General features: G+C 40.2%; 2 pseudogenes across 2 annotated transcripts in view; one reads left to right on the plus strand and one right to left on the minus strand.

Moving 5' to 3' along the window:
• LOC103788745 (tubulin beta-4B chain-like) overlaps positions 1 to 24,187 on the plus strand; it is a 105,102-nt pseudogene that overhangs the window by 25,658 nt on the left and 55,257 nt on the right. The window contains exons 5-6 of the transcript XR_013528465.1: positions 14,821 to 14,951; positions 15,078 to 15,154. The product of XR_013528465.1 is annotated as a tubulin beta-4B chain-like (transcript). The remainder of the gene's footprint in view (positions 1 to 14,820; positions 14,952 to 15,077; positions 15,155 to 24,187) is intronic.
• On the minus strand, positions 5,596 to 22,859 carry LOC144579886 (tripartite motif-containing protein 6 pseudogene; annotated as a pseudogene). Its single transcript, XR_013528463.1, has one exon. The product of XR_013528463.1 is annotated as a tripartite motif-containing protein 6 pseudogene (transcript).

The following is a 24,187-nucleotide window of genomic DNA, read 5'->3' on the forward strand; positions in this document are numbered from 1 at the left end:
CTGGGACTACAAGCACGCACCACCATGCCCAGCTAATTTTTGTATTTTTAGCAGAGACAGGGTTTCACCGTGTTGACCAGGATGGCCTCGATCTCTTGACCTCGTGATCCACCTGCCTTGGCCTCCCAAAGTGCTGGGATTACAGGCGTGAGCCACCACGCCCGGCCTTTAATTTTTATTTTATTTTGTTTGGTGGTGGTTGTTGAGACAGGGTCTAGCTCTGTTGCCCAGGCTGGGATGTGGTGGCACATTCTTGGCTCACTGCAACTTCCGCCTCCTGAGTTCAAGTGAGTCTCCTGCCTCAGCCTCCAGATTAGCTGAGATTACAGGCATCTGCCACCACTGGTTTTCTTAATGCTGAAACTTGTTCTTTTATCTATTCCTGGCTCTGTATGGCAGTTTGGACAAGTCACTTTTTTCCTAATTGTAACTTCCCTTTGCTGTTCTTAGTTTTGGTCTCTAAAGTCTTCCTAAGGCAGCTTACTCCCTCCTGTACCAGCAGCTCTGCTAGCAGTAAAACGTATTTACTTTAGATTAGAAAACATTTACTAAGAGCCTACCAGGTACCAGGCACAGTGTTAGGTGCTAAAGAGACAAATGAGTAACTTATGGCTGTTTTAAAGGAGCCTACATCTGGAGTCTAGATTCCATAAAGAAGCAAATGAATTCAGTTAGGTCCAGTCTGTTAAAAAGGAAGAAGTTAGTGTGTGCACTATTGATGAGCATAAAGGAGGAGGAGGGTTCAGTGAGGAGTTTTGGGGAAAGCTGAAACGTCAAATGAATTTTTCTGGAGAATAGCACAAGCAAAGTCTGAGAGGAGGGAAACAGCAAAACCTGGGTGAAGAACTTCGGACCATTTGGTCTTTGAAGAGCAAGAGGTGACACTGGACGCACTGGAGAAGTAATGATTGTAAGACATGTCAAGAGGTGACACTGGACGCACTGGAGAAGTAATGATTGTAAGACATGTCAAGAGGTGACACTGGACGCACTGGAGAAGTAATGATTGTAAGACATGTCAAGAGGTGACACTGGACGCACTGGAGAAGTAATGATTGTAAGACATGTCAAGAGGTGACACTGGACGCACTGGAGAAGTAATGATTGTAAGACATGTCAAGAGGTGACACTGGACGCACTGGAGAAGTAATGATTGTAAGACATGTCAAGAGGTGACACTGGACGCACTGGAGAAGTAATAATTGTAAGACATGTCAAGAGGTGACACTGGACGCACTGGAGAAGTAATGATTGTAAGACATGTCAAGAGGTGACACTGGACGCACTGGAGAAGTAATGTTTGTAAGACATGTCAAGAGGTGACACTGGACGCACTGGAGAAGTAATGATTGTAAGACATGTCAAGCAGCGGGGACGAAAACCAGACATGGGAGAGAGAAGCCGTCTTCTCTGCAGATAGCAAATCCCTATTACGCTTACAATCCTAGTTTAGGCATCGCAGACCACACGTCCTTTTTCTTTTCAAAAAATTTCTACCGCCTTTAATACTATGTAAACCATTCTTCACTGGTAGTTGTATGAAAACAGGCTGTGGATCATATGTGGCCCAGAGGCCATAGATACAATTGGTTGCATCCTGCTTTATGGAGTGGTCTCCACTCTATCATAATCCTGGTCACCAATCTTTAATTTGCCAATTTTCCTTTTACAATAAAAAGCTTAGTTAAGATCAATATATATTGTCTCATATAATCTGCACTGCAACCTATATTCAAATTATAAAGAATTAATGATTTTTGAAAAATCAAGGAAACCCTGAAGGCAAAAATACTCTTGAATTCCTGTATCCATTTCCCATTTTCCATCAGGGTTTTGTTATTTTTTTAAGGTAAAATTGTTAGACTTTTACTTGGGGCATGATTTAGCCCTGTAGTGCTCAAATTCTGCTGTACCTAAGAGTTAGGAAACACAGTTGTATACCCCAAATCATGTACACTGTTCCTTGTGTGTAATACAAGAATTTTTAAAGTCACTTTTGAATATGTGAAATTTTCACCTATGTGCTGACTTCTTTTGAGACACATAAATGTCTTCTTTTGAAAAGTGTCTGTTCATATCCTTTGCCCACTTTTTGATGTTTTTTTTTTTCTTGTAAATTTGTGTAAATTCCTTGTAGATTCTGGATATTAGACCTTTGTCAGATGGGTAGATTGCAAAATTTTTCTCCTGTTCTGTGGGTTGCCTGTTCACTGTGATGCTAGTTACTTTAGCTGTACAGAAGCTCTTTAGCTGTGCAGAAACACATGTGCCATGGTAGTTTGGTGCATCTATCAATCTGTCATCTAGGTTTTAAATGCCATATGCATTAGGTATTTGTCCTAATGCTCTCCTGCCCTTTCCCTCCACTCCCAACAGGCCCTAGTGTATGTTGTTCCCCTCCCTGTGTTCATGTGTTCTCATTGTTCAACTTATGAGCGAGAGCATATGGTGTTTGGTTTTCTGTTCCTGTGTTAGTCTGCTGAGAATGATGGCTTCCAGCTTCATCCATGTTTCTGCAAAGGACATGATCTCAGTCTTTTTTATGGCTGCAGAGTATTCCATGGTGTATATGTGCCACATTTTCTTTATCCAGTCTATCATTGATGGGCATTTGGGTTGGTTCCAAGTCTTTGCTGTTGTAAGTAGTGCTGCAATAAACATAAATGTGCATGTGTCTTTATAGTAGAAGGATTTATAATCCTTTGCATATATGCCTGGTAGTAAGATTGCTGGGGCAAATGGGTATTTCTGGTCCTAGATCCTTGAGAAAACGCCACACTGTATTCCACAATGGTTGAACTAATTTACACTCCCACCAACAATGTAAAAGTGTTTCTATTTCTCCCAAGCCTTGCCAGCATCTATTGTTTCCTGAGTTTTTAATAATTGCCATTCTGACTGGGGTTAGATGGTTTCTCATTGTGGTTTTGATTTGCATTTTTCTAATTATAAGTGTTGATGAGCTTTTTTTTCCTATGTTTTTGTTGGTCACATAAATGTCTTCTTTTGAGAAGTCTCTGTTCATATCCTTCACCCACTTTTTGATGGCATTGTTGTTTTTCTTGTAAATTTAAGTTCCTTATAGATTCTTGATATTAGACCTTTGTCAGATGGGTAGATTGCAAAATTTTTCACCCATTCTGTAGTTTACCTGTTCAAACTGATGCTAGTTACTTTAGCTATGTAGAAGCTCTTCAGTTTAATTTGATTTAATTTGTCAGTATTGGCTTTTGTTGCAATTGCTTTTGGTGTTTTAGTAATAAAGTATTTTCCCATGCCTATGGCCTGAATGGTATTCCCTAGGTTTTCTTCTAGGATTTTTATGGTTTTGGGTTTTACATTTAAGTCTTTAATTCATCTTGAATTAATTTTTGTATGATGTACAAGAAAGGGGTCCACTTTTAGTTTTCTGCATATGACTAGCCTGTTTTCCCAGCACCATTTATTAAATAGGGAATCCTTTCCCCATTGCTTGTTCTTGTCAGGTTTGTTGAAGATCAGATGGTTGTAGATCTGTGGTGTTATTTCTGAGGCTTCTGTTCTGTTCTGTTGGTCTATGTGTCTGTTTTTGTACCAGTACCATGCTGTTTTGGTTACTATAGCCTTGTATAGTTTGATGTCAGGTAGTGTGATGACCCCAGCTTTGTTCTTTTTGCTTAGGATTGTCTTGGCTATATGGGCCTTTTTTGGTTCCATATGAAATTTAAAGTATCTTTTTCTAATTCTGCAAAGAAGGTCAATGATAGCTTGAAGGGAATAGCATTGAATCTATAAATTACTTTGGGCAATATGGCATTTTCATGATACTGATTCTTCCTGCCCATGGGCATGGAATGTTTTTCCATTTGTTTGTGTCCTCTCTTATTTCCTTGAGCAGTAGTTTGTAGTTCTCCTTGAAAAGACCCTTCACATCCCTTGTAAGATGTATACCTGGTTACTTTATTCTCTTTGTAGCAATTGTGAATGAGAATTCACTCATGATTTGGCTCTCTGTTTGTTTATTATTGGTATAGTGGAATGCTTGTGATTTTTGCACAGTGATTTTCTATCCTGAGACTTTGTTAAAGTTACTTAGCTTAAGGAGATTTTGGGCTGAACGGTGGAGTTTTCTAAATACACAGTCATGTCATCTGCAAACAGAGACAATTTGACTTCCTCTCTTTCTAATTGAATACGATTTATTTCTTTCTCTTGCCTCATTGCCCTGGCTAGAACTTCCAATACTATGTTTAATAGGAGTGGTGAGAGAGGGCATTTTTATGCCAGTTTTCACAGGGAATATTTCCAGCTTCTGCCCATTCAGCATAATATTGGCTATGGATTTTTCATAAATAGCTCTTATTATTTTTAGATATGTTCCATCAATGCCATTGACAGTTTTTAGAATGAAGGAATATTGTATTTTATCAAAGATATTTTCTGCATCTATTGAGATAATCGTGTTTTTTCACATTGGTTGTGTTTATGTGATCGATTACATTTATTGATCTGCATGTGTTGAACCAACATCGCATCCTAGGGATGATGCTGACTTGGTCATGGTGGATAAGCTTTTTGATGTGCTGCTGGATTTGGTTTGCCAGTATTTTGTTGAGGATTTTTGCATTGATGTTCATCAGGGATATTAGGCTGAAGTTTTCTATTTTTGTTGTGTCTGTGCCAGGTTTTGGTATCAGAATGATGATGACCACATAAAATCAGTTATGGAGGAGTCCCCTTTATTTTATTTTATTTTTTGATTATTTGGAATGGTTTCAGAAGGAATGTTACAAGCTCCTCTTTGTATCTCTGGTAGAATTTGGCTGTGAATCCATCTGGTCGTGGGCATTTTTTCACTGGTAGGCTATTGATCACTGCCTCAATTTCAGAACTTGTTATTGGTTTATTCAGGGACTCTACTTCTTCTTGGCTTAGTCTTAGGAAGGTGTATGTGTCCAGAAATTTATCCATTTCTTCTAGATTTTCTAGTGCCTTTTTTTTTTTTTTTTTTTTTTTTTTTGCATAGAGGTGTTTATAGTATCCTCTGATGGTAGTTTGTATTTCTGTGGAGTCAGCAGTAATATCCCATTTATCATTTTTCATTGGGTCTGACTGATACTTCTCTATTTTCTTCTTTATTAGTCTAGCTAGTGGTCTGTTTTGTTAATTTTTTCAAAGCAATGGCTCCTGAATTCATGTACTTTTTGAAGGGTTCTTTTGTGTCCCTATCTCCTTTAGTTCTGCTGTGATCTTAGTTAATTTTTGTCTTCTTCTAGCTTTTGTGTTTGTTTGCTGTTTCTTCCTTAATTTTTTTGTGATGTTAGGGTGTTGATTTGAGATCTTTCCAGCTTTCTGATGTGGACATTTAGTGCTATAAATTTCCATCTTAACTGCTTTAGATGTAAATCTAAACTGTCCCAGAGATTCTGGTACATTGTCTTTTTGTTCTCTTTGGTTTCAAAGAACTTCTTGATTTCTGCCTTAATTTTGTTATTTACCCAGTAGTCACTCAGGAATAGGTTGTTCAATTATCATGTAGTAGTGGGGTGTTGAGTGAATTTCTTAATCTCGAGTTCTAATTTGATTGCACTGTGGTCTGAGAGACTGTTGGTTATTCTTTCAGTTTCTTTGCATTTGCTGAGGAGTGTTTTATTTCCAATTATGTGGTTGATTTTAAAGTAAGTGTCATGTGGCACTGAGAATAATGTATATTCTGTTGATTTTTGGTGCAGAGCTCTGTTGATGTCTATTAGGTCCACTTAGTCCAGACCTGACTTCAAGTCCTGAAATCCTTGTTAATTTTCTGTTTTGTTGATCTAATACTGACAGTAGGGTGTTAAATTCTCTCACTGTTATTGTGTGGGAATCCGAGCTTCTTTGTAGGTCTCTAAGAACTTGTTTTATGAATCTGGGTGCTCCTATATTGGGTACATATATAATTAGGATATTTAGCTCTTCTTGTTGCATTGATCACTTTACCATTATGTAATGGCATTGTCTTTTTTTATCTTTGTTGGTTTAAAGTCTGTTTTTATCAAAAACTAGGATTGAAACCCCTGCTTTTTTTTTTCTTTTTATTTGGTTGGTAAATATTCCTCCATCCCTTTATTTTGAGCCTATGTGTATCTTTGCACGTGAGATAGGTCTCTTGAATGCAGCACACCGATGGATGTTGACTCTTTATCCAATTTGCCAGTATGTGTCTTTTCATTCGGACATTTAGCCCATTTACATTTAAGATTAATATTCTTATGTGTGAATTTGATCCTGTCATCATGATGTATTAGCTGGTTATTTTACCCACCAGTTGATACAATTTCTTCATAGAATCATTGGTCTTTGTATTTTGGTGTGTTTTTGCATTGGCTGGTACCAGTGTATCCTTTCCATATTTAGTGCTTCCTTCAAGAGCTCTTGCAAGGCAGGCCTGGTGGTGACAAAATCCCTTAGCATTTGCTTGTCTGGAAAGGATTTTATTTCTCCTTTGCTTATGAAGTTTAGTTTGGCTGGATATGAGATTCTGGGTTGAAAATTCCTTTTTTTTTTTTTTTTAAGGAATGTTGAATATTGGCCTCCACTCTCTTCTGGCTTGGAGGGTTCTGGCTGAGAGATCTCCTGTTAATCTGATGAGCTTCCCTTTATCTCTGGCTCCCCTTAACATTTTTTTCTTCATTTCAACTTTGAAGGAGCTGAAGATTTTGTGTCTTGGGATTGATCTTCTCATGAAGTATCTTAGTGGTGTTCTCTGCATTTCCTGAATTTGCATGTTGGCTTGTCTTGCTGGGTTGGGGATGTTCTCCTGTCTAATATCCTGAAGTGTGTTTTCCAACTTGGTTCCATTCTCCCTGTCTCTTTCAGGTACTCCAGTCAATTGTAGGTTCCATCTTTTCACATAGTCCCACATCTCTTGGAGGCTTTGTTCATTCCTTTTTATTCTTTTTTCTCTAATCTTGTCTGCATGCCTTATTTCAGCTAGGTGGTGTTCAGACTCTGATAGCCTTACTTCTGCTTAATCGACTTAGCTATTGATACTTGTGTATGCTGCACAAAGCTTTCCTGCTGTGTTTTTCAGCTCCTTCAGGTCATTTATATTCCTCTCTAAACTGGTTTTTTTAGTCACCAGTCCCTGTAACCTTTTATCCAGGCTTTTAGCTTCTTTGCATTGGGTTAGAACATGCTCCTTTAGCTCACGGGAGTTTGTTATTACCCACCTTCCGAAGCTTACTTCTGTCAATTCATCACTCTCATTCTCCATTCAGGGTTGTGCCCTTACTGGAGAGGTGTTGCTATCATTTGGAGAAGAGGCATTCTGACCTTTGGAATTTTCAGCATTTTTGTGCTGGTTTTTGCTCGTCTTTGTGGATTTATCTATTTTTGATCTTTGAGGCTGATGACCTTTAGATTGGGATTTTGTTTCAGGGAGGTTGCCCTTTTGTTGTTGCTTTCCATTTGTTAGTTTTTTCTCTAGTAGTCAGGCCTCTCTTCTGATGGTCTGTTAAGATTGCCAGAGAGCCACTCCATACCCTGTTTGCTTGAGTAGCACCAGTGATGTTGCAGAACAGAAAATATTGCTGCCTGCTCCTTAATCTGGAAGCTTTGTCCCAGAAGGGCACCTGCTAGATGCTATCCAGAGCTCTCCTGTATGAAGTGTCTATCAACCCCTGTTGGGAGGTCTCTCCCAGTCAGGAGGCATGGGGGTCGCAGACCCACTTAAGAAGGCAGTCTATCTTTTAGAAGAGCTGGTGTGCTGTGCTGGGAGAATTTCCCTTGTCAGGATCAGCTGCTGTCTTCAGAGGCAGCAGGCAGGAAAGATTAAGTCCCCTGATGCTGTGACCCCAGCTGCCCCTTCCTCAAGCCAGGTGCTCTGTCACAGAGAGATCAGAGTTTTGTCTGTAAGCCCCTGACTGGAGCTGCTGAATTTCCTGTGGAGATACTCTGTCCTTTGGAGGAATCTAAAGAAGCAGTCTGGCCACAGCTGCTTTGCTGTGAGTCTGCAAATTCCAAACCTCCCAGTCTCCTTAGCACTGTCAGGGGAGAACCACCTACTAAAGCCACAGTAATGGCAGTCACCCCTCTCCCTACCAAGCTCAGCCATCCCAAGTCAACTCCAGACTGCTTTGTTGGCAGTGAGAATTTCAAGCAAGTGGTTCTTAGCTTGCTTGGGCTGCATGGGAGTAGGACCTGCCTAGTAAGACTGCTTGACTCCCTGGTTTCAGCCCATTTTCCACAGAAGTGGACAGTTCTCCTATCTCACTGGAGTTCCAGGCACCGCTGGAGTATGAAAAAAACAAAACAAAACAAAACAAAACTGCAGCTCGATGCCTACCCAAACAGCTGCCCAGTTTTGTGGTTGAAACCTAGAGACCTGAGCCCATAGGTACTTCATTATAGCTAAAGATATTTTTCTGATGTTGAACCAAAGTTTCTTTCTTGTATACTGTGTTCATTCTGCCCTCTGGAACAGCACAGAATAAATTGACTTTCTCTTCCCCTGCCTTTAGCTCTTGGAGGGCATTAGTCATAGTCAGGATAATGTAGCAGCTGACAAACTCTCATAAAAAAGAAGTGGACCTGTGGAGGCAGCACAGTGTGCAGCTGTGGACACACATTTTGGCACAAGATAAGCTGGGTTTAAATCCCATCTCTTGTACTCTTTGTAATCATGGTCAAGTCCTATCAGTTTCTAACCTTTTTTTCTCCACCTTGGGTGTAAAATGAACAATCTAAATTAAAAATGTGAATGGAGGACCTCCCACCTAGTGGCACTGGCTATAAGGATAAACAGGTGATGCTGATGAGAGCTCAGCACAATGGAGAACTCAGCCTTTTAGAAAGTACGTGTGGTCTACTGTAGCTGTCCTGTTGCTCCTGAGTGTTTTCTTCTCCAAGGTAAATGATGTATGTAGGGACCCCTTCAACAGCATGCCAAGTCTTCCTCTTTTCTGCTCACCCTACTCTGATCAGGCCCCAGTTTGTCTGTGCTCTACAAGGCAATGCTTATGATTTAACATATAACTTTCTTTTTTCTTTGAAAGCACTGAATAGTAGCAGCTCACAGTTTTAAGTCTTCTAAGTGCTAAGGACAGCTTAAACTCATCATACTTTCTACCTCATCTCATCCTCATAATATTTCTGTGCAATGACTTATCATTATCATCTCCATTTTACAGATGAGGAAACTGAGTTTCAGAAGGGTTTTGTAATGTTCTCAAAGTCACATAGGTAGGTAAGATTAGAGCTGGGATTTGCACCCAGGCAGGATGGCTCCAGCAGTGATACTCTTAACCCACGTATTGTAAAGCCTCACAGAGCAACCTAGGGCTATGAGAGCAGGAAACTCACCTTGGACTCTGATTCCAAATGTGACTCACCATTGTTTGCTCTTATATTTTTTATCTTCCCCAAATCTCCAATACTCTGTTTTTCATGACTTGTCCTATCTTCCTCAAGAATACTAAATCAGGCCAGGCATGGTGGCTTACACCTGTACTTTGGGAGGCTGAGTGGATGAATCACCTAAGCTCAGGAGTTGGACACCACCCTGGGCAACATGGTGAATCTTTGTCTCTACTAAAATACAAAAGATTAGCCAGGCGTGGTGGCATGGGCCTGTAGTCCCAGCTACTTGGGAGGCTGAGGCATGAGAATCACTTGAGTCTAAAAATTGGAGGTTGCAGTGAGTCAATATCATGCCACTGTGTTCCAGCTTTGGCTACAGAGTAAGACTCCATCTCCAAAAAAAAAAAAAAAAAAAACTAACATGAGCAAATTGCCTTTTTGAGCCTGTTTTCCCATTTCCTATCTGTAGAATGGGCATAAAAGTGTATACATGGCTGTTATGATTAATGCAGTGATTCAACCAGTGTCTAAATCAGTATTTATATATTTGAATAATTACACATTTCTATTTCCTTCCTTCACTGCATTAAGAGAGAATGATAGAGCAGAATAATTAGTTTGTACTTTAACATTTTATAAACGCATAAAGGAAATGGATGTAGTGTGGTGGAAGTCTGGGTGGCCAGGTAAGGGCTTTCCAGACCGAGAGGTATTTTATCTGGATGTTGAAGAATGAATAGGAGTTATTCAGACAATGGGGGTAGGGGGTGGGCAGTGGGGAGGAAGAAGGCCTAGACACAGTCAACTGGGAATAGTAATAGAAAAAGTGTGAAGAATACAAATATTGGCTTGTTTATCCATCTTGTTCATCTGTTACTCTTAGAAAAGTTAAACCTCCCATCACTTCCCTTTTCTGATAATTTTTGTGTAATATACCAGCAACATTATGAAAACAAGAAAACTGAAACAAATACCCCCGCAAAACAGCATCCTAATGCACCGAGTGCTTTCCTTTTTCTTTGTTTTCTCAATCATTTATACAGAATTCCATCAAACTTTTAAAATAACCAGTTACTATTATTAAAAGTTTCATTAGTTTCTTTTTTAATGTTTACTACTGTTCATTTCACTTCAATATCTAGGACTTTTACTATTGTGTTTATATTTTTTTAATTTAATAAGATTCAAGGATACACTCATGAGAGACAGTTTAAAGTTACAAAGTTTTTACATATGTAGACTTTGAATAAAATAACTGGATTTGAATCACAGCACTGTCACTATTATCTTTGTTACCCTATGTAATTTATTGAACTCTGTCCAAATTTTGTTTTTTGGGTTTTTTTCCCCCCTGCTAATGGAGATTAACAGTAATTGCTTCATGTTTATTATCATGAAAATTAAATGAAATACATATAAAGCAGTGAGCCCAGTGCCAAGCTACGAATGTTGGTTATCATTATTAATGTTCATTAACCTATTAACTCTTATATAATGTAAATAACTATATATAATAAAATGTATTCTTAGCCAGAATTTTTCTTTCTCATTGAGGAACAAAAATACTAGTTTCTTTCTTTACTCTAGCCTTTTTATGTTTATCTTTCAGTAAGTATCTTGCACAATCACTGTGCTATAAAATTGTTTCCATTAATTTGTTTAATTTGCTGAATGCCCACTTTGTCTTGAACACTGGCCTAGGCACTTAGGAAGCTTATGGTCTGGAGGGGAAACAGATGGATAAGCATAGAATGACAATGCAATATGATAATGACTACCAACAAGGGCCACACAAGGCTCTGCAGGACTCAGAACCCAAATGCCTCCCTGTGGTTCAGTAGGTCATGAATATTCTGGCCCCAGACCGTTTCTCAAACCACTTCCACTGAGCACCACCCTAACTCCACCTCCTCTTTCTTGTTTTTCCCTAGCTACACAAGCTTTCTTCTGATTCCCATGCTCCTGTTTTGTCTCAAGCTCTGGCACATGCTCCTCTTGCTGCCAGGAACCCCTCCCCCATTCTCACATATTGCCTTCTTCTCATCCTTCATCTTAACTTAAATGTCATTTCCCCAGAGAGCTCCCATGCCATCCACTGGCCTGTTGCCCTAAATTTTCTCCACTCTGTCACCCTGATTTTATTTCTTCTCAGGATCCTTCAGGTATGTACTTGTATATTACCCTCTTTAAGCTGTAAGCTTCATGAAAGCAGTTGAGGACACTGAGACACAGAGATGAAAGCAGAGACCATGATTTGCATTCGTCACTCTTCATACAACACTGTTCATACAACTATTCTCACAACTTCATAAAATACATATGCAATAGGTGAACGTCAAGGAAGGTCCTAGATGGGTTAATCCAAATAGTTGAGGAAGAGTTCACCAAGGAGACAAGGAGAAAATAATGGTTTAAATATCGCAATTTGAATGCAAGCACACACATTTGAGAGACATTCATATATGGGTTCAAATCCAAGCCTTGCTACTTACCAGCTACGTGTACTTGGGAGGATCATCTTGATTTTATGGTCCACATCATCTTTATTTGGGTAATAGAGGTAATAACATCTAATTGTGCAGTAGTGTGAGGAGTAGAACTAAGATGTCAAGGTATGTAGAATATAAAAATAAACAGTCTCATTGTCTGTTTATTCAGATGTGATCAGGAGAATTAGAAACTGAGTACACTGAAAATGTTTTGGCACAGTTGCTCCTCACGTCTCAGTCTGAGAGTGAGAGACAGTGGCCTGACCTGAAACACTGAGCTGCTGTGCGGAAAATGGAATTGTTGCAAAGTCCTTGGAAGTACAAAGTGCCTACAGCAAGTTTTGAAGGTCAAAAACGTACACAGTATCCAGAGGATGTAAAAATAATGTTCTACATGCTGTATTGTTTTTACATGCTGTATTACTTTTACATGCTGTACATATAGTAGCTCATTTAGTCCTAACAACCGCACTGTGTGTTATTTCCTTGATTCTACAGATGAGGATACAGACACAGAGATGTTAAGAAACTTGCTCAACATCACAGAGCTAGTAAATGACAGAACTGACTGTTCAGGTTGCCCTGAACAGCACTTTACATGCACTCTCTACTGCCTGGGTGTAGCAGGAAGCCCTGTGGAATGGGAATATGACATATATAGTTTCAAATACTTCCTCCAGCGCTTACTAGTTTTATGGTCTTGGTCAAGTTTTTTAATCTTTCGGAGCCTCTGCTTCCTCATTAGAAAGATAGAAAATAATGACATCTACTTTGAAAGGGTTTGTGACATTTAAATGAGCTATCATATGTAAGGTGCCAAGCTTGTAGCCACTGTTCAGTAGAAGGCGGCTAATGTGACTACTAACAGCAGTACTAAAATGCACTTGTTGGTCTTGACATGGTTGAGATTTTACAAGCCTTGACGGCTTTTAATTGAGAAATATGCATCGATGACAGGTAATCAATACACTCATTCAGCAGCCAGGTTCCGAATAAAGCTAAAATAAAGCTAAATGATGATGCAGTTAGAATATACAAAGAAATCCCCTGCAGAAGCCAAATAGACTTGACTGCCTTCTCCATCCTAATCATGGTGCTGTGTTTGAAATGCATCTGGAAGTCATTTTTCTCGGTGAATTTGGACCCAACTCAATAAACAGAGCTTCTTTTCCTCGTTTGCTGTTTGCTTTACCTGCTTTCTCCTTGGAGCTCAGTTTTCCTCCAACCAAGGTGGGACAGCACGTCAGCTGGACTCCCTAATGTGTGAAGGACATTGCAAGCCTCACTGACAAACAATGTCCCTTGAAATTCACTTTGTCATTTTCTTCTCATTGTCAGACTGAATGACAAAAGCTGGCGATTTTAATGGGTAAAGAGTTCAGGAGGCAGGTTCTCAACAATCCCTGAGCAGTCCTTTTTAAAAACTCCTTCTCTTCTTCTTCATTGGAGTCTGTGAATTATTAAGTGACAATAATTGAACTGGTTAGTACTATGACTTGGGCAAATAATGTTAGTTCTTGTGCCTCAGTTTTCTCATGTATCAAAAGAGGGTAATTATAGTGCCTGACATTTGGTTCAGTAGGAGGACTAAAGCTCTGATATTGGCTGGCACAGAATGACCTTATGACACATGATAGTTATCACCCTAAATTTTGAGTCAGATTTCAAAAACAAGAGTAATTCAGGTCAATAACTTTATGTACAATACTTTCTGGTAGGCTTGGGATACTGCAAAGAACATGGGCTTTGAAGATACAGAAACTTGTATAATGGGAATTTTGACTCTGCCACTTCTGAGTGACCTTGGATGAATTACTCAATGTCTTTGAACTTCAGTTTCCCCATTTGTAAGCTCTTTAAAGAATGTATATAAATATAACTATCTTTTCATGGAATTTGAAATTTTACCTTTAGCTAAAGCAAGCAAATTGCTGTTAGAGTCCACAACTCTCATACATGCATGAAGATCTCAATGCCAGCATGATCTAAACTTCTTCCAAAGTAGCCAGTCAGAGGACAAGTAAGCTAGGAAGGGCCTTTTAACATCACTTTGTCTAATACATTCATTTCACAGAGAAAAAAAAAGTTCAAAGGAATTCACTGAGTCATCTAAGACAACAAAGCTAGAAAAAAATCTTCACTCCAAAGAAGAACCCAGTTATACTGAAATGACCAATATTTTGTCCTTGTCTGTCAAAGCAAAGAAAAACAAAAAAATAAGTAAAATAGTGAATTCAAATTTAAAATAAAGGTTGAAGGAAAAGAAGGGGAAATAAAGGAAGGAGGGAGGGAAGGAAAAGAGAAAGAAGGAAAGGAAAATCTAACGGAGTGTGTGGCATCATCTGGAGCACATGCTGGTCCTGTGGTGTTGAGTATGGTGAGGCCAGCAGGGTGGATGCTGAGGAGAAAAGGCCAGGAGACAAGGCTGCAAAGACAAATCCCATCTCCATGTCCCAGGTGCTGTGCGATCTGAACAAAGGAAGCCAACTTCTCCATCCCTCAGTTTCCTAATATCACCTTCTCTGTATGGTTGTTGCAAGGACTAAAGAAACAACGGGCATGCATGGATTAGTACGTAGGCAAGTAGTAGTTCTTGGGGTGGCACATAGGAAATACTCAGTACATTTATCTGTTCTTATTATTAAATGTGAATTTGATTATCATTTCTTTTTTCCACTTTTAAAATAGTTGTTTTGAAATCATTATGATAGTTTATGTTTTCTCAAACACCGGAGCTAACACTGTGATAAAGTATTGAAAGTATTAACAAAGGAAGAACAGGGTTTGGGGAGGGGTACTGGAAAGAACCAACCCTGAAATGGATTCAGTACTACTATGTATGGGATATTGTGTGGGAAGCTTTGTACATCTTCACCTACTTAGTTCTTGTCACAGGGCTATGGAGTAAGTATTAGTGCTCTTATTTTACTGATGGGGAAAATGAAATTCTGAACAACTAGATAATTTGGCCCAGGCGTTTTTGACACAAGAGCCTCTTTTCTCTCTTTTCCAGGAGACAGTACCTGACCAGCATGAGTGGTTTGGATATGAGTCTAATTCTAAAACCACCAGCCTATATTCTTAGAAATCTTTAAAACGAAGATCAGAAAAACAAAGTCTATTACTGATTATCTTGGCTTTTAGGTAAACAGTGAAGAGCCCTCATTCATTTTCCCATACCCTTCCTCCCTTCTGTAAACTGTGAATCACCGGATTTAAAAGCAGACAATCTTGGAATTTAGGTATTTTTCTGTGTTTTCCTGTTTTCAGGATAGACAGTATTGCTGCTTCCAAGACAGCTTAAGTAACGTTCTTCTTGGATATATTGATGGGCATGTCTAATTAAGGTAAAAAGTATACATATGCTTTTTACATATGTATGTATTTATACATATTTTTATACATATGTGTATATTACATGCATACACACACGTAATACAGTTTTCTTATACTTTTTTCATATGGTCAAGTGTTGTGGTTTCCAGCAACGTGTTGATGTGCAAGTTAGGAGTGGAAGAGCAATAACTGAGAAATTAGTGTCCTTTTGTCTTTTGTCTTAATAAAAATCCTGTGAATTCGAAAGCAGCATTCTCAACAGATCTCTGCTTCATCAGAGAGAGGTGACCAGCATTAAACATACTGATTGCTTTGGCTTAAGTGGATTGGTTTTCTTCTTTATGAAGCACTTCCTTAATCTAAGGCAGCAAGTATTGCTATTTCTCCACTTTTTCTGAAGCATTTCTTTGTAAAAAAAAAAAAAAAATAACATAACATAAAAATGTTATTTTGACCAAAACAAAAATAAGTTAACGGAGAACATTTTCTCATTTTGCAACTTTTTTTCTCCAGTTTTCTCTTGAGCCTTTGAGACTCGTTGTTATTTGACCTCCAACATGCACCTGCCAATGACCAAATCAATAAAAAAGTAGCAAATGATGTTAATGGAAAGAGAAACAGCTGACCACACTTAGGTCATGATATATATATATTTTTAATAGATTTGACTACTTTGTTCTGGTTTTCTGTTGCATTTATATGCAGCAATTTAGTCATATTTTCTGTTCATAAAAAATATACCTAGTTCAGAGATTGGGATTAACTGTCACTTTTAGTAGAACTTTGAAATGATCGTGGTGTTCTAAGGGGCAGCACGATTTCCAGGTGTTCTGCCACCTGGATGACATGCACAACCACAATTAAGGGTCATAATTTCCATTTGTGATTCCAATATGCGGATAAAGTATTTATTGTTGTTGATTGTATTTCTTAGATGTGCTTTATTAACAGTTCTCACATGTAAGAAGGCACATTGCCCAAGTTTACCAGATAGTTTAGGCTTGCAACATAATAACCTTTAGATAATTTAAACCTGATTAGGCACATGGTAAACTCAAGTTAATATAAGCTTGATAAATTAGCCAGAATGCTCAGGAAGATGCTTTCTCTTCTGGGGAAACTGTCCTCAGTAAAAGGGCATATGGATGACCTGGTCTTCCTCTTACAAAACCAGGAGGCTAAAACCACTTCATGACCACCTGAATAGGTCTAGAAAAGAAAGTGTAAAGTTGGTTTAAAAAATATATTCATTGAGCACTTACTGTGTGCTTTAGGAATAAGATAAGCTGAGGCAGAGAGCCTCAGAGCTGATCTTTCAAATCAGAAAAGCCAGTTTATGGAAGGAGAGATTCAATATGTGAATCATAGTGAGAAACTTGCAAGGTAAGGTAATAGACTTGGGTAAGAGTTTTCCATCACAGAGATCTGGATGGCAATATACATATCTGAATTCTGGGATCCAGTTTGCCTAGAAGGAAAAGGCAGAAATCAGGTTTTATGAGGCTAGACAGAGAGAGAGAAATTTCATCTGGGTAGCCAAACCATGGAGCTCCAAGCCCAAGTCCTTGAGAGTGGTCCAGGTTTCAAGCAACCCAGAGAACAAATAAAAACTCTATTAAGGAAAGACCTTCAGTTGCCTCAAAGAAATTCATCTGCTACAAAAAAAAACTCTATTAAGGAAAGACCTTCAGTTGCCTCTTGGGTCCTATATACGTGGTCAGTGTGTGTCACAAAGGCTTAAATTTGTAGCATTGGGACAGAGAGCTCTAGAAAGTTAATGCTTAGAAATTTCAGGCAATGGCCTTTTGCAAATGTGGAACTTATCAGAGTTCTGAGCAAGTGAGCTTGCTTTTCATAGAACCTTTTCTTTTTAAAATTTTCTACATTGAACTAGCTGTTGGTTGTGTGTCTATAAATCGCTCCTAACAGACACACTTCAGGGTAGCTTCTACAACAGTTCATACAGGAACTGAGCTGCATCTCTTTCCCTCTTTCCTGACCAACAAAATTAGAGAATTCATCTGCTACAAGCTTAGGCCAGCCCTGCTCCCCGATGCCAACAATTGCAAGCCAGGATTCAATCACCTCTCAGCTGGCGCCAGGTGTCCTCAACCTTCAGTTGCATTTCTTGGCCTTGTCTGTGCACAGCATTGGCTGAGGTGACCCTTCCTCACCCTGATAAAACAGAAGCCCTCACAGATCTTACTCTCTGGTCCTGCTCCCGAGAGACCTTCAAGCTCATGAAATGCTTCATGCAGAGTTTTGCAACTCTTGCCCTGTAGGAAAAGGCTTTTGGTTTGCAGCCTTCAAGCAAAACTCTATGGAAATAAAGTCAATTTACCACTCTCTCCCTACCAAGCACCACTTTTGTAAATAAGGAGCAAAATAGCCCTTTCCCCTCATCTCCCACACCAGCTCTTCCTCCCCTCCTCCCAGCCCCCGCAGCTCTCTAGCAGCCAATTTCTTTACCCCAGAATTGTCAGGAAAGCACTGGCTGACAGGTCATATTATTGCTTCTGATCCCATTGGTCACATTGTGTAACATCTTAACTCCTAACCTAATTTGATAGATGCAGCTTGACAGGGCATAGCAGGGATACGGTCTAGCTTCCCTGGAGCTGGGTTTAAGACTCCTCTGCTGGGGACCTTAGTGGCATTCAAAGCATTTTAGGGCATATTTCTTGATCAAAATATGTGTAAGGGCAGCAGACTGCCCCCACCTATAGTGTTAGGTTCCAAAAAGTGTCTGTGATCATTCCTTCCTTGTCTCCTTATTTGATGATGGTTAAGGACCCTAAGTCGGTATAAGAAAAAAAAAAAAAGTATAAACTATATAAAATAAGTTAAGTCCTTAGAGGATCGAGATTGCAGTGACTGCCAGAAAGCATTTTCAATGCATTTTCATGTTCAGTAAAAATGGTATGCCCAGTAAAGAGAATGCTAATGACATTGTACACATCTCCAATTTAAAGTAAGAGGGTTGAGCAGGTCAGTTTCATTTACCATCCCTCGCCCAGGAGAAACTTTCAGCTTATGTATTTGTTTTACTTTGTTGCAACAAGTGTATCCTAGGAGAAATAGAATTCCCTTCCACAGCATTGAGCTGTATGCTAGGTTCTGCAGACAGAAAAATAAAAGAGGTTTGTTTTTGTTTATATTTTGTTGATGTTCTCTTTTCTCATCTAGACTGAACTCTTTGAGGTCAAGGAACAAAGAGTTCATTATATGCATTATGTACCTAATGGTAATCAAGAGCAGAAGGCAGATTGGAGAGAAAGGAGCTTGGAGTCAGGAGTCAGGAGACCAGCAGAAAGCTTCTGCAACATTCCAAATGAGAGGAGGAGGAGGGAGCAGCACACTCAATAAGAGCTGTGGTGACCAAAATGTGGAGAAAGGGGCAGAGAGAGGACACATCTGAGTTAGGAACACAAGGAAAGTATAGAGAAGGGGACAGCCAAGAAAGTCAAAAAAATTAGGGCTCTAAGAAAATAGCTTGAATTATCCAGATTAATGTGATTGTATTTCTCCCCCTGCTAGACCAATTTTCAAGGATTTTGAGTCCCTAGTAATTCATTTTAGCACCTTTTAGACCATCTGTATGGTCAAATGCCTGGACACATTAAGAAACAAGCTACTGATGAAATGGATATTTTTAAAAATTGTCTTATTTCGTTACTTTTCCTTTTTGTCCCAAAGTGCCTTGGAAGTAGAAGGAAAGTGTGAGTCATATACTGCCTAGCTGGGAAGGCTGGAGGTGCTAAAGCTGTAACCAGATGATAGGAAATCAGGTTATAAGCCCTACCTGTTTTCCAGTGTCTCCATGATGTGGCATTAGGAGGTGACGGGCTGCAGTTACCGGAGACATTCATTCCAATGATGTTTATAAATGTACTTTGTTAGGCAGTTTTGTCGAATCCATCTCCCTTCTGTTCCCCTCTCTAAGAGCAGACTGCCTTCAGCTGTTTGATTTCTCTCCCTGAGATAGGACTGTGCTGACAGAGAATCTGGAACTCAGGTGTGAGATGAGAATGTAAAATTTAACTGCAGTATGTGCACAGGAGGAAAAGGCAAGCTGGGGGTTGAAGGACACAGGGAGAACCCTAACTCTATGTGGGAACATATGCTGGATGATGAGCTGGCTCAGGTGGGAAGGTAGCCATTCCAGGCTGGTAGGTGATGGACAAATTGGCAAGTCTTTTTCCCTTCTGGGTTGGGGCCTTATTTTTTAAATAGGTAGAGATGGTGGGTTTATTCTTCTGGGGTTTGTGAAGAACTTTGAAGAGGACTCATGAGGTTAAATGCTCCTGGCTGTGTGACAACTCTCTGCACTTCAGTTTCTCTGTCAGATGAGCATTCGGCTACTCACCTTGCAAAGTTATTAAAAGATAAAATGAAACAACATGGCATGTGGTTAGCCCAGCTTTAGGTATCAACCTAGGGCATGACCCTCAAGGATGCCAGCTTCCTTCCACACTCCTGTTCTCCCCTCCATTAAGACTGGGTGCATGAGAGATAGCAGTTTTCTAGCAATGCAAACAGGTTCAGAAATGAAACCTACCTTAGTGCATGAAAATGTACTCTGGTATGTACATGACTTCCGGGTAATATTGTTAACATTTAGAGTCTTATTTAGTAGGTCTTGAGTAGGACCTGAGATTCTGTGTTTTTAACTTGCTCTTAGGTGATTTGGATGTTGCTTATCCATGGACTGCACTTTAGTGGTAAGAACCAGTGGGGGATGGAGCTGGCAAGAGGAAATGTCCTTGTAAGGGAAGCTAGACAGTTAAAGGAACAGTGTCCAAGGTTATGTACAGACGAGTCAGGTGCGGAGTGGGCAGATTCCTGTGGCAAAGGAAATTCCATTCCATTCCATTTTTTTTTCAACCAACATGATATTTATTGAACATCGTACCCCAGGACAACAAGAATACGCATTTCTTTCAAGTGCACATGAAACCTTTACCAATATAGATCATATCCTTTACTGTAAAACATGTCTCAATACATTTAAAAAGGATTCAAGTCATATAAAGTCTATATCTGGAGCATTTAAAATTAAATTATAAATCAATAACAAAAAGATATATGAACACCCTCATGGATTTGGGAAAAAATATGATTTTAAATAATTCAATGGTCAAAGAAGAAATCAAAAGGGAAAATAAAATCTTGAATAGAATGGAGACTATACCAAATTTTGAGATGCTATTAAAGCCAAAGAAGGAAACTGACAGCTCTAAGTGGTGTTGTTACAAAACAGAACCCGTCAGATTTATTGCCATGATGGTGATGAGTTTCACAAGTCAAAATGTATCAAATTTTATACTTTATGAAATTTATTGTATGTCAATTTTATCACAATAATATTGTTAAATGTGGCACATATACACCATGGAATACTACATAGCCATAAAAAACGATGAATTTGTGTCCTTTGTAGGAATATGGATGAATCTGGAAACCATCATTCTCAGCAAACTGACACAAAAACAGAAAATCGAACACCACATGTTCTCACTCATAGGTGGGTGTTGAACAATGAGAACACATGGACACAGAGAGGGGAGCATCACACACTGGGGTCTATTGGGGGGGCTAGGGGAGGGACAGCAGGAGTTAGGGAGTTTGGGGAGGGATAACATGGGGAGAAATGCCAGATATAGGTGACGGGGGATGGGGGATGGAGGCAGCAAACCACATTGCCATGTAGGTACCTATGCAACAGTCCTGCATGATCTGCGCTTGTACCCCAGAACCTAAAGAACAATTTAAAAAAAATTCCTCTTACCCCCAAAAAAATTATTTTTAAGTTAAAATCAAACTTACATGCCAGCTCTAACAAGACTCACTTGTTGGGAAATAGGAGGACAACTATGTACATGTTTAGAACCTCTGTGACAATAGTGTTTTCTTTTACAACCTTTAGGCTATAGAATGGAATTAACATAATTCCAGAAAAGAAGCTGAGATCCTGAGTCCTCTATAATGCTAAAAGGATTACTTAGGGTTCCAGGCAGTTTCCACCAAAATCTGAATTTTCGTTCTTTTGAAATTTCATTGTATTCCAGGCACTGTGGCTCACGCCTATAATTCCAGCTCTTATGGAAGCAGAGATGGGAGAATAGCTTGAGCCCAGGACTTTGAGACCTGCTTGGGTGTTATAGCAAGACCCCGTTCTCCACAAAAAGGAAAAAAACAAAGACAAAAAACAACAAAGAAATTTGATTGTACATGATTGCATACAGCTCATACAGCTAGACATTTAAAAAATCTTCTTCAGTTAGGTTTAGCCATATGGCTATTCTCAGTGACAGAAAATGAGCAGAAATTACGAATCCCATCTATGAAGTAAGGATTTAAAAAGCAAGTTTTCTCTCCCAAGTTTTCTTTACCTTTCTGCCAGTATCCAGTCTGAGGCTGGTATCTGGAGTAAGCAGTGTGATTTTTAGCATACTGGTTGAAAGAGAATGCAGGTCTCACTGAATTGCTGCATACCCCCAGGATCCAGGCAGTCTTCTTAGCCACATCTACCTCCCAGTAATGCTTTCCAGAGGAGAAGTGCTGGGAGCCCAGGACACTACAGTCATGATGCTTTTCCAGACAGGAAGGTCCAGATACTTTACTCCCACAAACCTCACTTGTCTAAGGTTTTTAGCCAGGACAAGATTTAAATTAGCTGTGTGCGGATTCAGAGTCATGTCCACCCAGTAGCTTTGGACATCTGTCAGCTCTCTAAACACTCGCAGCATCTTTTTCAGATCTGGGGCTCCAAACATACTTCTCAGCCTTGTAGGGAGAGCTTCTGGCTTCCTCAGGGTCCAGAACTCACTCCTTTCTGTGACATCTCTCGCATCCTGCAGCAGCTCCATTGTTGACCCCTGACATCGACGCTCCAGATCGAGATGAGCTCTCTCAGCGACTGGCTCTGGTGGACCAGGTCATTCTCAGCCCCTTCTATAATACGCAGCCCCTTCTTCTCTTCCTCCTTCAGCTTTTTCAGCTCCCACTGCTCCGCTCTGTCTAGAATGTTTCACAGCTGATTAAACTCTGTCTGGATCCGGTATCTCACAGGCTCCATCTGATTCTTCCAGGTCGTCCTCTTCTCTCTGATAAAAGCTGTTAGCTTCTCAGCTTCTTGCTGCTCTTTCTTCAGCTTCTTTAGAGACTCCTGGAACTTCTCCTGGTACTCCTGGGCAACCTCCTCCATGAGGAACATGTGGTGACCACGGTGCTCCTCAGACCGTTCACAAAGCCAACAAATGACCTTCCCATCATCCTTAAGAAGAGCTGCAGCTTTTCTCCATAGTCTGCACAAAGAACTGCTTTCAGCTCCTTCCCAGCGCCCAACACCTCCTCTCTGAGTCTCCCCGCTATTTTGGCCAGATGTCGATTAGGCCGCAGGTTCCCAAGCTGGTAGCTGGTCTGGCACACAGGGCAGCTTCTTTCCCCTTCTTGACCAGTCATTGATTCCCTGCTATTCCGTGTGAGGCAGGCTTGGCAGAAGCTGTGGCCGCAGTCTAAGCTCAGGGGTTCTGTCAGAAGGTCCAGGCAGATGGGGCAGGTCGCCTCTTCCTGTATGTCCACCAGTACTGTTGAAGTCATTGTGGCTACTTTCCTGGCTCCTGCCTGCCCAGCCCTGATTTCTAAGATGTCTCCTGCTTATAGAATCCTGGAATCTGCGGTGTGGATCAGAGCCGAGAGGCAGCAGCCGCGTCCTCCATCCAACCCGAAAGCAATTCCATTCCATTTTTGAGGCAAGATTGTGGATGATGACGGTCTTGAAACGACCTCAAAGCAGAAAGCCCTCGGTAATTATTCCATGTCTAAAACTTCAATGGCTCCCGACTGCCCTTGCATGAAAGTTCAAATTACTCAACGTAACTTACATACCCATCATGATCCTGTTTCTCCATACACTCTTCCTGCGCGTTACGTTTTTTTCTGCATTTGGCCATGTCTTTGCATGTGCTGATTCTTCTACCTGGAATGGTCTTTGCTCTCAGCTTCCTTGCCTACCAAGCAAACTCCTATTCACCGTTCAATTAATTAATTAATTATTTATTTAGAGACGGAGTTTCGCTTCTCCTTACCCAGGCTGGAGTGCAATGGCGCGATCTTGGCTCACCGCAACCTCCGCCTCCTGGGTTCAGGCAATTCTCCTGCCTCAGCCTTCTGAGTAGCAGGGATTACAGGCACGTGCCACCATGCCCAGTTAATTTTTTGTATTTTTAGTAGAGACGGGGTTTCACCATATTGACCAGGATGGTCTCAATCTCTTGACCTCGTGATCCACCCACTTTAGCCTCCCAAAGTGCTGGGATTACAGGCCTAAGCCACCTCGCCTGGCCCTCAAATTTATTTATTTATTTATTTTGAGATGGAGTTTCGCTCTTGTTACCCAGGCTGGAGTGAGCCACCGCGCCGGGCCTTTATTTTTTTAAAATCAACTTCTCTATGAATGTTAAACATTCATAGCATATGTGTGTGTGTGTGTGTGTGTGTTTATGTATATATTAAAGTCTATAGCTGTATTTCTGAGGATTGATGGACCCCAGGGCTATCTGTCTTCTCCCCCTGTAATCTGTGAGGTTCTTGAGAGTGGGGTCCTTGTTTAATTGTCTCTGTCTTCCTAGGACCTAGCACAGTCTGGACCAACTCCAGTTATTCAGCAAATTATAGTTAAATTGAACAGAAGACTGGTTGGAGGAAACAGGATGGGGGTGATTATAAACTGCTCTAGTAAAGAACTTGTGATCATAAGAGACTTTAACCAAAAAGTTGGAGGAGTAAACCAGGGAGGGCCTTCATCTGAAAGGAGGAATTGTGTGCTCAGCAGAGTAAATTTGCGTGCAGACTGCTCAATGCAGGTTGCAGGCATCCTAGATGAAAAGGGACCCCAGCCTTGTGGATTAACCTATTGCTGAGTAGAGTAGAGTGATACTCTGTGATATTCTGACTTTGCAGTCGTATATATGCTTGTCATATATACTACTGCTGAGTCCATTTAATCCTTCATGTTCTTTGCAGAAATAGGCTCCCCTGTC

This window comes from Callithrix jacchus, chromosome 17, assembly GCF_049354715.1.
Source record: "Callithrix jacchus isolate 240 chromosome 17, calJac240_pri, whole genome shotgun sequence".
NCBI classification, from domain to species: domain Eukaryota; kingdom Metazoa; phylum Chordata; class Mammalia; order Primates; family Cebidae; genus Callithrix; species Callithrix jacchus.